The sequence below is a fragment of the Archocentrus centrarchus genome, chromosome 2, assembly GCF_007364275.1.
Source record: "Archocentrus centrarchus isolate MPI-CPG fArcCen1 chromosome 2, fArcCen1, whole genome shotgun sequence".
NCBI classification, from domain to species: Eukaryota; Metazoa; Chordata; class Actinopteri; order Cichliformes; family Cichlidae; genus Archocentrus; species Archocentrus centrarchus.
Window position 1 is genome coordinate 3,036,741 of NC_044347.1, and position 15,231 is coordinate 3,051,971.

A 15,231-nucleotide genomic window follows, 5' to 3' on the forward strand; every position below is an offset into this window, starting at 1 on the left:
TTTGAGAAGCTTTCTTGGATGTGTGCCACTGTGGTGGTTACTGGATCCTGTTCCAAGAGGTTCCTGTGATGTGCTCTTAGGTCCAATAGCCACTGAGAATTGTTGTTATTTGTTGTATCCTTCTCTCACAGGCTTTTCCTCTATCGCTCTGTCTCCAGTCTTGGTGGGCGTGCTGTTCTCATATTGTTCCCCTGTCATTGAGAGTACATTTTGAGTGACTCAGTGGGAAACATCTGGTTTATTCTTCTGACGTCTATCTCTCTGGTCTTCAAGCAGTTAGCCAAGGCTGCAAGTTCTTGCTTAGCAGTTTCTGAGGCCTCAGGTATGGATAGCCTTTCTTTATTACATCTTTCTGCAGCTCTGATAGGTGGCTAACTTCCCTTTGTGCTGCCTTGATCTTGCCTCTGGTTTCCTTCTCCATGGAACATGGTACTGCACCTTGTGGCTTTTGTTCATCTTCTACTCAAGTATCTCAAGGATCACTGTTGCTGTGGTATAGATCATCTGGTTGGTTTCAGTGATAGTCGCAGTAGGGATTGCCCTTAGTGCTGCATTCACATCTTCTAGTAGACTTTTAAAAGGGTATTTCATATAATCATGGTAATCTGAAATGCAGCGTCCAGGCTTCCAGTTTAGCCATGATTGAATTTAAAGTGTCTAATACATTTTTTTAAACCTGAGATGTTAAGTTATTCATGCTTAAGCATGAATTGTAGTGGACACAGAGATAACTGTTTCTGTTATCTAAGGCAAACAATATTAGCAATTTCATTTGATCACTATTTTTTTCTTTAGACTGAGTGGCTGTAACCTTTCAGAGAGAAGTTGTGAAATTCTGAGCTCACTTCTCAGCTCCCAGTCATGTAGTCTGAAAGAGTTGGACCTGAGCAATACTGACCTGCAGGATTCAGGAGTGAAACCTCTTTCTGTTGGGGTGAAGAGTCCACATTGTGCACTGGAAGTTCTTGGGTCAGATCAAGTGATATTCTATTTTTATCAACTGAACCAATTATAATGTTTAGGTATTAAAGGTCAATGTAATCAATTTGTTTTTGTATCTTTGCATTTGTTATTGTTTCTATGTCACAATAAACAGCTATACTTCTAATCTGTTTACAATAAGGAATGAATTGTTCCTTCAAGAACATTATTAAAAATTGTAACATTCAGTCTCTCTTCATCTTGATTATATTTTAAAAACAGTGTGTTTTATTGTTCCTTTGTTTATTTTTCAGACTGAGTAAATGCAGCCTGTCAGAGAGAAGCTGTGAAGAACGGTCCTCAGTTCTCAGCTCTCACTCCAATCTGAAAGACCTTGACTTGAGTAACAATTACCTCCAGGATTCAGGACTGAAGCTTCTCTCTGCTGGGCTGGAGAGTTCACAGTGTACATTGGAAACTCTCAGGTCAGGATTCAGGCTTTCCCACTTTAATTTCAAAATCTGACTAAACCTCATAGGATTGTCAAGTGACCTTCCATTTATATTTGGGTGGAGGATTAGGTTCCAACTTACTGCCTGAAAAGTTTTTCATAATTATGTATGGCCTAATGACTAACCTGCACAGAGCCATGGCTGCATCTGACCCATTTGGCTAGTGTGGGAGACATTATGTCTCTCAACCTTTGTCAGTTGTCTTTTCTGGTGCAGGAAGGTTCTGGATAGAACTTTATATGGCTTCTCCATGACTCTCTTTATCGTGAAGGACACAGATTATGAAAGATGAAGCAGGCAGAGCCTTAGCATCCTTCTGGGTGGTTTGAATGAACGAATGAATGAATGAATGAATGAATACCTTTATTAGTCCCACAGTGGGGAAATTACGGTTAACAGAACACCCATCCAAGAAATACAAACAACAGAACAGGGGAGACAGGTGTTTGAGGTTCCAGTCCCAGCAACAGCAGAATGACTAAGAATGTTTATTGAAACACAGCTGACCCTACAGCTGTTTGGTCATGATGCAGTTCGATTGTTATAAATTTGAGGGACAGTTCAGCTACATGCAGGTGATGTCAGGGAGTCTGTCTAGATGCACCAGGAGCTCAAGGAGGGCCGGATCTTCTGTGCCTGAACTAACAACTGAGATCCCAGCATGGGGTCCCTTCCCCAGCTAAGAAAATGTTGACAAAGAAAAAGACAAGGATAAGCAGCTAAGGCTCCAAATTTCTTCAAACAGTCTCCCCCATCCCGATAAATCCCAGGGCTAGCACTGCCCCCTGTCATTTCAGTACAGGAACTCACAGGTGGTTTTAGGCAGACCCCTGGATGGAGTCGACAGTGACCCAGAGCTACTGCCTACAGCTTTCATGCAGAACGCTATAATAACATCATTTGCATCTGTGAGCAATACCCAGCATGTGCAGATACAGCAGTAAGAACTACCCACCCTTCTAAAGAAAAGAGGTTGTCAATTAAGTTACAGTTTCAGAGGGACATAAGGGACTGCAACATCATCTGTCTCACGGAGACATGGCTGACCCCCCTCATACCGGACCACGCCGTACAGCCGTCGGAGTTCTTCAGTGTTCATCGCACGGACAGAACGAGTGAGTCTGGAAAATCAAGAGGAGGAGGTGTGTGCCTAATGATTAATAACAAGTGGTGTGACAGTAGGAATGTTGTCCCTCTGAAACAATCATGTTCACCTAACCTGGAGCTCCTAACCCTGAAATGCCGCCCCCACTACCTGCCCCGCGAGTTCACTTCGGTCATCTTCAGCGCCGTCTATATTCCACCTCAGGCGGACACAAACACTGCACTATCCGAGCTACATGAGGCGATTTCCACCTATCAGGCTAACCAGCGTGATGCGGCTCTCATCGTAGCCGGGGACTTTAACAGTGCAAACTTGAAAAAGCTGATACCGGAATTGATTCAACACATCGACTGCCCCACCAGAGGAGAGAGGACCCTAGACCACTGCTACTCTCCATTCAAAGAGGGCTACAAAGCAAAGCCTCTTCCGCCTTTTGGGAAGTCTGACCACACCGCTGTCCTTCTCATGCCGAAATACAAACAACGGCTCAGGCAGGAACCCCCTGCTGTGAGAGAAGTGACACGGTGGTCTGATCAAACAGAGGCCGCTCTGCACGGTGCGTTGGATTCAACCGACTGGGACATGTTTCGCAGCAGCGCGGGCGGAGACATCGAGGAGTTTACGGAAACTGTTGTGGGATTTATTGGGAAAGTTGTTGATGACACTTCACTTAGGAGGACCATCAGGACTTTTCCCAACCAGAAGCCGTGGGTGGATAAATCTGTCCGCGACGCCCTGAGGTCCCGCACCGTTGCCTACAACTCCGGCCTCGCCTCTGGGAACATGGAGGACTACAAGGTTGCATCATACAACGTCCGCAGAGCGGTGAAAGAGGCTAAACATCGCTACGGCCGCAGACTGGAACAGCAACTACAACAGTCTGACTCCAGGGGACTGTGGCAGGGACTACGCACCATCACGGACTACAAAGCACCACACACACACCCGGTGAGTGCCGACGCTTCTCTGGCTGATGAACTCAACATCTTCTTTGCGCGCTTTGAGTCGGGAAGCCGACAGCCCGCTGCGCTCCCGGCCGGAGGGGCGGAGACACTCACTGTGACGGAGCGCGACGTGAGGAGGGCGTTTAGACGTGTAAACACCAGGAAAGCGGCTGGACCAGACGGTATTAGTGGACGTGTCCTTAAGACCTGCGCTGACCAGCTGGCACCTGTGTTTACACTGATATTCAACCTCTCACTGAAACTGTGTGTGATTCCCACCTGCTTTAAAAAGTCCATCATAGTCCCTGTCCCAAAGAAACCACACCCCAGCAGCCCCAATGACTTCAGGCCCATAGCGCTCACCTCTGTGGTGATGAAGTGTTTTGAGAGACTCATCAAGACATTCATCACCTCCTCACTGCCCACCACCCTCGACCCACTACAGTTTGCATACCGGCCAGACAGATCCACAGATGACGCCATATCCTTCCTCCTCCACAAGACCCTTTCACACATAGACACTGGTAAGGGGAACTATGTGAGAGTGCTGTTTGTAGATTACAGCTCAGCATTCAACACCATAGTTCCCTCCAGGCTGGTCTCTAAGCTGCTGGGCCTGGGCCTGGGCCCATCCCTGTGCAGGTGGGTTCACAGCTTCCTGACCAGCAGACCACAGGTGGTACGAGTGGGTCACCTCACCTCATCCTCCCTCACCCTCAACACTGGATCCCCCCAAGGCTGTGTGCTCAGCCCTCTGCTGTACTCACTGTACACCCATGACTGCGAGGCCACGTCAGAGTCCAACGTCATCATCAAGTTTGCTGACGACACTGCTGTTGTGGGACTAATCTCTCACAATGAGGAGACAGCCTACAGGAGAGAGGTCTCCCGCCTGGAGAACTGGTGCCAGGAGAACCACCTCCTGCTCAACGTCAGCAAAATGAAGGAACTGATCGTGGACTTCAGCAGGAAGCAGCAGAGGGCTACCAACCACTTGTCATCAGTGGTGCTGAGGTGGAAAGAGTGGACACTTTCAAATACCTGGGAGTGACCATCTCACAGGACCTGTCCTGGACTCATCACATAAACATCACTGTGAAGAAGGCCAGACAGCGTCTCTACCTCCTCAGGCGGCTGAGAGACTTCAAGCTCCCACTCAAGGTGCTCAGGAACTTTTACACCTGCACCATCGAGAGCATCATGCGTGGGAGCATCACCACCTGGATGGGAAACTGCACCAAGCAGGACTTCATGGCCCTAAAAAGGGTGGTTCGTTCAGCTGAACGGACCATCAGAACCACCCTCCCCAACCTGCAGGACATTTACACCAAGCAGTGCAGGCTGAGGGCCATGAAGATCCTAAAACAGCCCAGCCACCCCGGACACTCTCTCTTCTCCCTGCTCCCATCAGGCCGGCGTTACCGCTGCCTGAGGGCTAAGACTGAAAGGTTGAAGAAGAGTTTTTACCCACAAGCCATCCGTCTGCTCAACTCTGAGCCCTAACTGGACCATTATTGCACAATGTAAATATTATAATTTATAAAAGTGTGTATAGTGTATAGTATATAGAGTATAGTGTATAGTGTGAATTACTTTTTTTTATTTTTATTCTTCTTCTTATTTATATGTGTGTGTATATATGGTTGCAGGTACAAAATACATTTCACTGTGCATTGTACTGTGTATAACTGTGCATGTGACAAATAAACACTATCTTAATCTTAAGGGGATTGGTTTGCCACCACCAGGATGGCTAATTTTGGATAACCATTGTGCAGGGCCACTGGCATTTCCCGAGGTCTTGCTTTGAAGGCAGAAAATTTGAGTTTGGTTTCTACTTTTTGGCATTTCTCTGACTTCTTGGACATTCACATAATCAGTGGATGCTATTCTCTTACCTATGAGGTTGCTAGGCTTCAGATTTCTCTATGCACAGTAACAGTCCTACATTCAACACACAGTAATGTACATCCTAAATTCTCTTTCTGCTTATACATTTTCTCAAGCTTTTGATTTATTTTTATCCCATTATAATATTTTCTAACTTCTCAACAAATCTTTTTAATGTTCATTGTCTTTCTATTTCAGGTAAAGTTTAGAGAAATGTCCTGTTAAAATAATATTAACTCCTGTTTTAACATCTTACCCTTGGATACGTGACAGTATTCACTGTTTAAAGCTCTTAAATGGTTGAACACTTGATATCAACATGTTTACAAGTTCATATCCTTGTCACAGTTAAACTGCGTAGGAAGGGAAGGACCTCAAAGCAGGATGCGATACAACAGAACTAAACTCAAACATTATTTATTTGGTGGAGGCTCATAAGTGAAGGCTTAAATACAGACACTAGGTAATCAGGGCAAGTGGAAACAGCAGGGGACCACAGGTGAAACAAATGAAACTAATAACACAGAGGAAGCAAAACTAAATACAAAGCACAGAGAACACAAGACTGTCAGAACAGAACAAGCAGTGACCAAACAAGATACAGCTGCAGACTAGACACCACACACTGAAAAAAACTTTAAATTTTTCACTCTTTGTTTCATTGCAGCCATTTGCTAAAATCCAAAAAGTTCATTTTATTTCTCATTAATGTTCACTCAGGACCCCATCTTGACAGAAAAAAACAGATATGTAGAAATTTTTGCAAATTTATTAAAAAAGAAAAATTCAAATAAATCCACAGACATATGTGCTGACATGTCACAGCAACGGGCCCACCCGCTCAATACAGTGTCTGCAAGCACATGGAAAAGACCCACTTCCGCTATTAAGGTCACGTGACTTATGGTACAAACCAACTTCTGCTGCTGCTTTGGTGCACTCTCTTACCTGCAGGCAGGGACTCTTGGGGTCCAGGCGATGCCAAAGAGTACAAATGGATGCAGTACAAAGGCTGTATGCACACGAAACACAGCGACAGAGGAGGATTTCAGGTTTCCAAAACTCTCTGACCTCACAGGAAAAAGTTGTTAAATTTATCACTGGTTGCTTCTGGGGAAAAAAGTCACCAGCGGGGTCTGAAAAGCCCTTAAATCTAACAACAAAGTAACTAAGTTGGGAAGACCATAGACATATGTCGTGTCTATGGGAAACGCTGCCATGCGGTCGCTTCCTGCATGATTAACGGGTGAAGCGGAGAGAGGCGGGGCAGTGCAAACGTGTGCAGAGGCAATCTGGGAGAAGAGAAAGGTGAACTGGTGGAGCTACAAGTATGATTGTAACACGTTATACGACCTACACTATATCGATATAAACGATATTGTCTCATCTTATATCGCATATGAAAATATATTGATATTTTTCAAAAAACTCGATATATTGCCCAACCATAACTGTTATACAGATAAGCCCCAAAATATTTCTAAGCAACTGATCTTGCATAGGTTCTTAGACTCCATTAGAAGTTGTATGGCAGACAATGTTCTCCAGCCTAATGCAGAGAAAACAGACTGGCTACTCTGTGGGCCCCGGCAGAATACATCAGGTGCCATTAGGAAGACCAAATTTTTTTTTTATAATTCAACTCTACTGTTTTGGGATGATCGTTGTCAAAGCCCATGCAGTCTCAGATATCATTCAGAAGGTGTGTTCATTCATAGGTCCTCCCATCCCATCTGCAGTTTGGGCTTGCTCAGTCCACCTCTTAGCCATGTTGAAGCTGCAACATAGCCATCTAAGCAATTTCATCCTTGTGCAGGTACTTTAAATGTAAGCCATGAGGCATGACTGGTTAAGCATTGGCCATGACTGGGTCATGAGTGTTTTAATGAAGTATAGACACAAGCAAGAGGATCATCCCTGTACATATGGAATATGTAATACAGCCAAGGTTTCAAAGTAACTGTACAGTTTTGTTTCATTACAAATATCATACATTCTCTTTTTCTTTTCAGACTGAGTGGTTGTAACCTCACAGTGAGAAGCTGTGAAATTCTGAACTCAGTTCTCAACTCTCAGTCCTCTGAGCTGAGAGAGTTGGACCTGAGTAACAACAATCTGCAGGATTTAGGGGTGAAGATTCTATCTGATGGATTAAGGAGTACACAATGTACATTACATAGTTTCAGGTCAGAGCAAGTGATATTCTGTGATGTTCTGTTTATCTTATCAATTGACAAAATTTATCCATATATTTTTAATCTCTAAAAAAACTAATGAAGGTCAGCTTCATCCATTTGTTGTTTTAACTCAGCATTAAGTCAAAGTCAATGGATATATGTCTAAACTGTTTAAATAAAGGCATTAATCATTCCTTTGTGAATAGCATTAAATTTTGTTAAATCTAGTAACTCATCGCTACATCTTGATTACATTTTAAAAACTGTGTATTTTATTATTCTTCTGTTTATTTTTCAGTTTGAGTGGCTGTAACCTCTCAGAGAGAAGCTGTGAAGCTCTGTCCTCAGTTCTCAGCTTCCAGGGCTCTTGTCTGAAAGAGCTGGACCTGAGTAACAATGACCTGCATGATTCAGGAGTGAAGTTTCTGTCTGCTGGACTGGAAACTCCCAACTGCACACTGGAAATTCTGAGGTCATGCTTTAGACTTCCCCGCTGATGATCATTTAAAATCTGAATAATATTATTTTATAAACAACTAGCCCTTATTTCAAATAACCTTTAAGTTACCTTTGGGTAGGTTTATGTGTCTGTACAGTATAGGTTCTCAGTCATTCAGTTCATAGTAGTTTCTAGAGCTTGAACACAGGCCACTGGATATCTTTTTGTTTCCTGAAGACATTTCACTTCTCATCCAAAAGGCTTCTTCAGTTCTCAAAGTGAAAGGTGGAGAGACTCAGGTATTTAAACCCTAGTGGACATGGTCCCCTGGAGGTGGTTGTGACCCACTATTGTTCATGTGCATAATCACATGCACCAAGGTGTGAAAGAAGGACTGGGTCTTTAGAATCAGTTGCTTGGGGTGAAAAAAAATTGTCTAAGACAGATGGTTTGAAAGAGAAGTAAAAGAAGCATCTATGTCCAGGAGGAAATTTAGAGTTCCAGAACACCCATCCAAAAAGAAGACAAACAAAAAAAACAAACAGGGAAGACAGGTGTCTGCGGTCATGCAGTGTACAGTGCTACCATTGATGAAGACAGAAACAACAGCGAAAAACATATAAGGATGAGTGAGGAAAAAAAAAAAAATCTCATACTTTGTATACATACACACATACACAGTATAAGGTTACAAATACCTCTGTGTTAGTGCAGAAACATATAGCATGGGAGCACTGGGGTGGGGAGGGCAGGGATGGAAGGGAGGGGCTGACTCAAACTCCCTCCTCAGCTAACAGTTCTGATAAGATGTAGAGTTCATCAGCAGCTAGGTCAGGGAGATCAGTCCAACACAGGTCAGAAGAAGACAGGACAACGGGGGTGGGGGGGTGGTAGAGCATCTGTTTACAAAACATCCTGGTGACAATTTGATAAGCAGCAGTCCAAGGCTGCCAGGGAGTCAAATTCCTGATTCTACGACTTGTTCTGGTACAGACTGTACTGATTAAATTGTTTGACAGCCTTCAGTCTATCTGGCACCTCTCTGTGGAGAAAACATCCAATTCATCTGAATCTTCTTGGTTCGTTCCTTTGCTGTGCAGAAACAGATACATACATCTCTAAGATCTTACCCCTCAGAATCAGCTCCAGATATACAGAGTCTGAGTTGAGTCTGTACCTTCCTGCAATCCCGTCATAAGCAGTCTTACCAAGGCCCGGACAGCTGCATAAAATTCCTGAATTGCAACAACAAGCCAGGTATCTCCCGGTCCAATTCGGAGAAACCCCAGTGTCAATAAGTCAAATGTGTGTGTGTGTTGCATTGACAATACGGCCAGGCACATCATCTTCCACACCACACAGGAATCCATAACGTAGCCAGCTAGAATGTCAGTTAATAAGAGGGAATAGGGTTCTCCTTCCCCCAATCTCCTCATGGTGAAAATTTGATCAAAAACAATGGGGTTGAGAGACCAGCTGACCAGATCCATAATTATAAATTCCAGTTTGGAAGTTGTGTGAAGAGAGGCTCTAAAGCAGCAAAGCAGGGGAAAAAGGAAGGGCTGGGAGAGAAGAACAGTGCGACCTGAAGAGAAAAAAAAAATTATAAAACTGTCCTGAGCATTCACACCTTTCTTCAGGTGACCTCAATAGGTCATTTGATACAATGGGGCAAAGTCCCAAATGTGTTTCACCCAAAACCACTGATTCTAATCTCTCATGACTTCTTTCACATCGTCGCACGTGATTATGCATATGAACAATAATGGGTCCCAACCAACTACAGGGACATACACCCACTTGGGTCTAAATACCTGGGTGTCTCCACCTTTTGGTTGGAGAACTGTAGAAGCAAAAATCACATTCTTAGGTGCCTAATGAATATTTATTAACAGTAAACCTAGTCTGTATAGTTGAACCAAAAATTCAGAAAACTTCCAACTGCAATACATGAATGTAATACATGAATAATAATTATAGTTTAATGTGATTGCTTTCTTTTATCGGCAAAGTATTGACAATAGTGAAATCCTGTCTCAGAATAATGAAAATAAAACTAGTTAATACACTTTTCCTGCACAACACTTAAGACTAAGAGTACAGGCTGGCCATTAATAGAATTTCTGAAAACAGAATTTTCCTTTATCACTCAGTTGTTTGAGGCTAATGACTGCCTCTCCTTGAAAATGGTTCGTTTGGAGGTCTTTTCTTGGAAAGGGGAAATCTTCCTTTCCAGAGTTGCCCAAGTGGTGTTCATAGCAGACTACCTATTGAGTTTTACTATTTAATGCATTAGAGTCTTACCTTACACTAATAAACAACTTGATAAAACTGTTGTAATATGTTGTAAATTCTCATTTTTAAAAATGGAGCTAAATTGAATTAGGTTAAATGAGTGGCACTGAAATAAATAAACAAATTAAAAGCCTTCATTGAAGTTTTGACAGATGGATTGCTTTTTTGTGTGTCTCCAGTCTGTCTGGTTGTCTGATGACAGAGCAGGGTTGTACTTTACTGGCCTCAGCTTTGAGCTCCAACCCATTCCATCTGAGAGAGCTGGACATGAGCTACAATCATCCAGGAGACTTGGGACTGAAGATGCTGTCGGCTGGGCTGAAGGATCCACACTGGAGACTGGAAACTCTCAGGTATGGAGAGAATAACTGCTAGAGGAGGAAGATCTGGAAATGTTTTCTGTGTACTTTACTCAGTTTTGGTTAGTTTCATGCAGGTGTGCTATGAGCAATAACATATGCAGGAATATTTTACTCACAAAAGAAACAACTTTAGTTAAGCAATGCCAAAATATATTTACATAGGGATCCCCAAGGAAAACTTCTCCAGGAACAGTTACTCGCCATTTGACTAAATGTATGTAAATGGTTATATTGATTAACAATTTAGTCAATAACTCACTATATAAATGTAATCAATATATATCAATACATTTTTACATGACTTTACATAAAAAATCTTTGTTTGTGAAGTGGCTATGTGGTTTCTCGTAGAGGTCTGAGCACTCCTCACTGCGTTGCACAACATATACTATGTGCTGTTGTATGTTGTGTTTGGGAGTATACCAAACAGCCACTTCACAAATGCATCACACAACATAGAAGAGCCACCTCAACAGGACAGGACTCAGCTGTACAGTTCGATAAAGGTCACTCTTTTGAGGATGCCAATATTCACACTTTGGATGGGGAAGACAGATGGTTTGAAAGAAGATCATCTATGTCTACTGTGAACAAACATCACTGAAGAGAGGAGGTGGATTACAGTCCCCTATTTACAATGCTGTCCTAAGCTCCCTTTCCAGGTGATTATGCACATGAAAGCATCTTGCAATTAAACCAAGAGTTGACTAAACTTTATGCCTATGTTAGACTCGAGTGTCCTAAAAATCACATTTTCTCTCGAATAAAAAAAGATTACATTCTCATTTCATATGAGAGTTTATTCAAGAATCCAAGTAGTCAACCATGTTAGATTCACTTTGATGTAGTAGTAGTAGTAGTGCTTACCAATGGAAAAGTTCCGGAAATCTTCAACAACTCACCTCAGTATCACTATCATTGATCAGATGTCACTTTCACTGACTTATGAACTCATATTGAGTTTTATAGCCTTCTCAAATCCTCATGTTTCACTGATAGCTCAGCTCAGTCAGCCTAAAATGTCCATAGGTTTAATTTGCAAAAAAAAAATGTTTGGGCACCTGGATGGCTTAGTGGTGAAGCCGGTGACCACATACGTATGCCGCGTTGTGGTGTGGGCGATGCGAGTTCGTGTCCAGGCCAATTTTCTCGCGTGTCTTCCCCTGTATCTTTCCCCCATTTCCTGTCTCTCTCCACTGCTAACAAAAAACTGTGGCCAAAAACACAAAAAAAAAAAAATGTTTGCTCTGTATCGAAGCACAGTCTCGAGAGTGTGGTAGAGATGTCAATAGATAGGCTGTTATACAAGGACAGCAGCACAGAAAACAACTAGAGGAAGATGACTCCTTACAAAACAGAACCAGCTTTACCCCAGATCAGATTTGTGCACTGTTAGACCTCTGCCTTACCAAATAAAATTGTTTCTACAGATAAAAACATGGATGTGCCATGCGCTCCCCAGTGTCATCCACTGTAACCAACCTTTGCATGCAGGAAGTGGAAAATAAAGCTCCTGGATTCTTTAAAGGGATAGCATCTAGACACTGGTACAGATATGTGGATGAGACATGGGTCAAAATCAAAACCCAAGAAGTAGAAGCCTTCACTCACCACATCAACTCAGTGCAGGTTTACCAGGGAGCCCACCGGGAATAATAGGCTCTGGACTGTGAGGTGCTTATTGAGGTAGATGGAAGCCTCAACACTGACCATTTACCACAGGCTACACACAGACCAGTACCTACTTTTTGACTCTCATCATCCACAGGAACACAACGAGGGAGAATGCAAATGACAAGAGGAACAACATTGTCATCCCTTATATGGGAGGCTTGACAGAGAAACTCCGAAGAATTTTCTCCAAGCACGACATCCCAGTATGTTTCAAACCAAGTCGCACTCTAAGGCAGAGATTGGTCCATCCCAAGGACAAAACTCCCAAATTCAATATAAGAAGCATGCTATATGATGTCCTCACAGAACTTCACGATAAACCAGGTATCCTCAAGTCCAATCACGAGATATCCTGGTATCAGTAAACAAATATACGCCACGTCCACAACCAACAGTACAGCCAGGCATGTTGTCTTCCATCCTCCCTGGGAATCCATAATGTAGCCAGCTGGGTGTGTAGTCAGACCAGAGGAAACGGGTTCTCCTTCTCCCAATCTCCTCGTGATGAGAATTTGATCATCAGTAGTGTTGAGAGCCCAGCTGACCAGATCCATAATTTAATTTCCAGTTCAGGGATGTGAGAAGGGACGCTCTAAGCAGCAAAGCAGCAAAAGCAGGAGTAGATGAAGATGTTGGAAGAGAAAAACACTTCCGTCTCTGCTGAGAGCAGGAAGAGAAGCAGGTTATCGTGGGTAAAGACCCTACAATAATACAGAGAAAACCCAACAGTCAAAACGACCCCCTATGAGCAGCACTTGGTGACAGTGGGAAGGAAAAACTCCCTTTAACAGGAAGAAACCTCCAGCAGAACCAGGCTCAGGGAGGGGGGGTCATCTGCTGAGAGGGGGCTGAGGGGAGAGAGCCAGAGATTAATAACAATTAATGACTAAATGCAGAGTGGAGTATAAACAAAGTAAATAAGGTGAATGAAAAGAAACACACCGGCATCATGTGAACCCCCCAGCAGCCTAGGCCTATAGCAGCATAACTAAGGGAGGGTTCAGGGTCACCTGATCCAGGACAAACTATAAGCTTGATCATAAAGGAAAGGTCAGTGATCAGTGAGTAGCAGTATAGTTATATGCAAAGAAAGAGCACCATAGATGCACTGATGCAGTGTTTACTATGATAGTGTTGATCGAAAAGTATAGAAAATGTCAGAAGGTTTTTGGGTGTTTGTAGAGCTGGAAACATCATATGATACAGAGCCAAGAGAGGAACTGTGGTACTGCAATGAAGATGTCAGGAGTGTCAGGAGAATTATTTGAGGGTGATATAGGATATTGATGAAGACAGATATGTGGTATGAGTGAGAGATGCTAGGATTTGACCAGAATCGACAGGATGAACAAGATTAGAGATCAGTATATCAAAGTGTATCAGAGGTCCAGCTCAGGTTGAGCAATTTGGAGACAAAGTTAGAGAGCAAGACTAAGATGGTTTGGACATGTGCAGAGGATGAACAGTGAATAAATTGGACAAAGGATATTAAATATGGACCAGCCAGGCAGGATGAAAAAAAGACCATAGAGGAGATTCATGAATGAAGTGAATGAGGGGGTTGGTGTGACAGAGGAGGATGTTAGGGATAGGGTGAGATGGAGGCAGATGATATTTTGTGGCGACCCCTAAATGGAGCAGGTCCGTTTTTGTGGCCATTCATTATTTTCCTGTGTGCTATATGTGCACACTTCCTGTCATTCTTTGTTTCTATTGGTTGTGCCAAAATGCAACACTGTGCACTATTGTTGACATCAGACATGCTGAATGCTGACTGCAGTGTTCATGAGTTCTTCCTGGCCAGCAAGCTTGCACTGCTCTGCACTTTGCTCAACGTAATCAAAAACCATTAATGTGTGGCTCAATCCTTAGGAAACTGGGTTTTAGAGCACAGTGCAGCTGCTTTCTATGTAAGAGAGTAATGTAATGTCCATGGGTGCATGCTGATAGAGACTGTGCTGGTCTAATGCAACCACCCTCTTCACTTCAGGGCGGAGCCTGCTGGAGCACTATGGCTAAAGCCAGAGGGTCTGCGGAGATGTAAGTGTGTTTTTAATGTGATTGATGAAAACAAAGCAGCACACATTCAACCATCTTCAAACTGTCACATCACTCATTCACATCTCTGATGTCAGGAGTCATCATCAAAGTGTCAATCAATGAACAGATGATGGATCAATAACTGCAGCTGGATTGTGTTTGTTCTCTCCATCAGATTCCTGTCAACTCACAATCAACACAAACACAGTGAACAGATTTCTCAAACTGTCTGACAACAACAGGAAGGTGACACAGGTGGAGGAGGCTCAGCCATATCCTGATCATCCAGACAGGTTTAACTTCTATCCTCAGCTGCTGTGCAGAGATGGTCTGACTGCTCGCTGTTACTGGGAGGTCGAGTGGAGAGGAGTAGTTGATATATCAGTGAGTTACAGAAGAATCAGGAGGAAAGGGTTTAGGGATGACTGTGAATTTGGACACAATGATCAGTCCTGGACTATGAACTGCTATTTTAGTGGTCCTCAGTCTCTCTGTTACAATAAGAAAAAAACATCCGTCTCCTCCTCCTCCTCCTCTGTCTCTCACAGAGTAGCAGTGTATGTGGACTGTCCTGCTGGCACTCTGTCCTTCTACAGAGTCTCCTCTGACACTCTGATCCACCTCCACACCTTCAACACCACATTCACTGAACCTCTTTATCCTGGGTTTGGTGTCAGTCCTGGTTCCTCAGTGAATCTGTGCATCATTTAGTTTAGAGTATCATCCTGATAGAGAAGAACTCAAGTGATATATAAACCTGTTCTAAATAATTCCTTGTAAGCTTCTTCCTCTAAAGTTATATCAAGATCCACATGTTTTTTGGTTGTTTGTTTGCCTTTTTTCAGCCAAAGCTTCACAATGAATGTATTTTG

At 43.2% G+C, this 15,231-nt stretch overlaps 1 pseudogene; it reads left to right on the forward strand.

Annotated features, from left to right (window-relative positions):
* The window catches only part of LOC115791137 (NACHT, LRR and PYD domains-containing protein 12-like), a 28,050-nt pseudogene extending 12,819 nt beyond the window's left edge, over positions 1 to 15,231 (forward strand).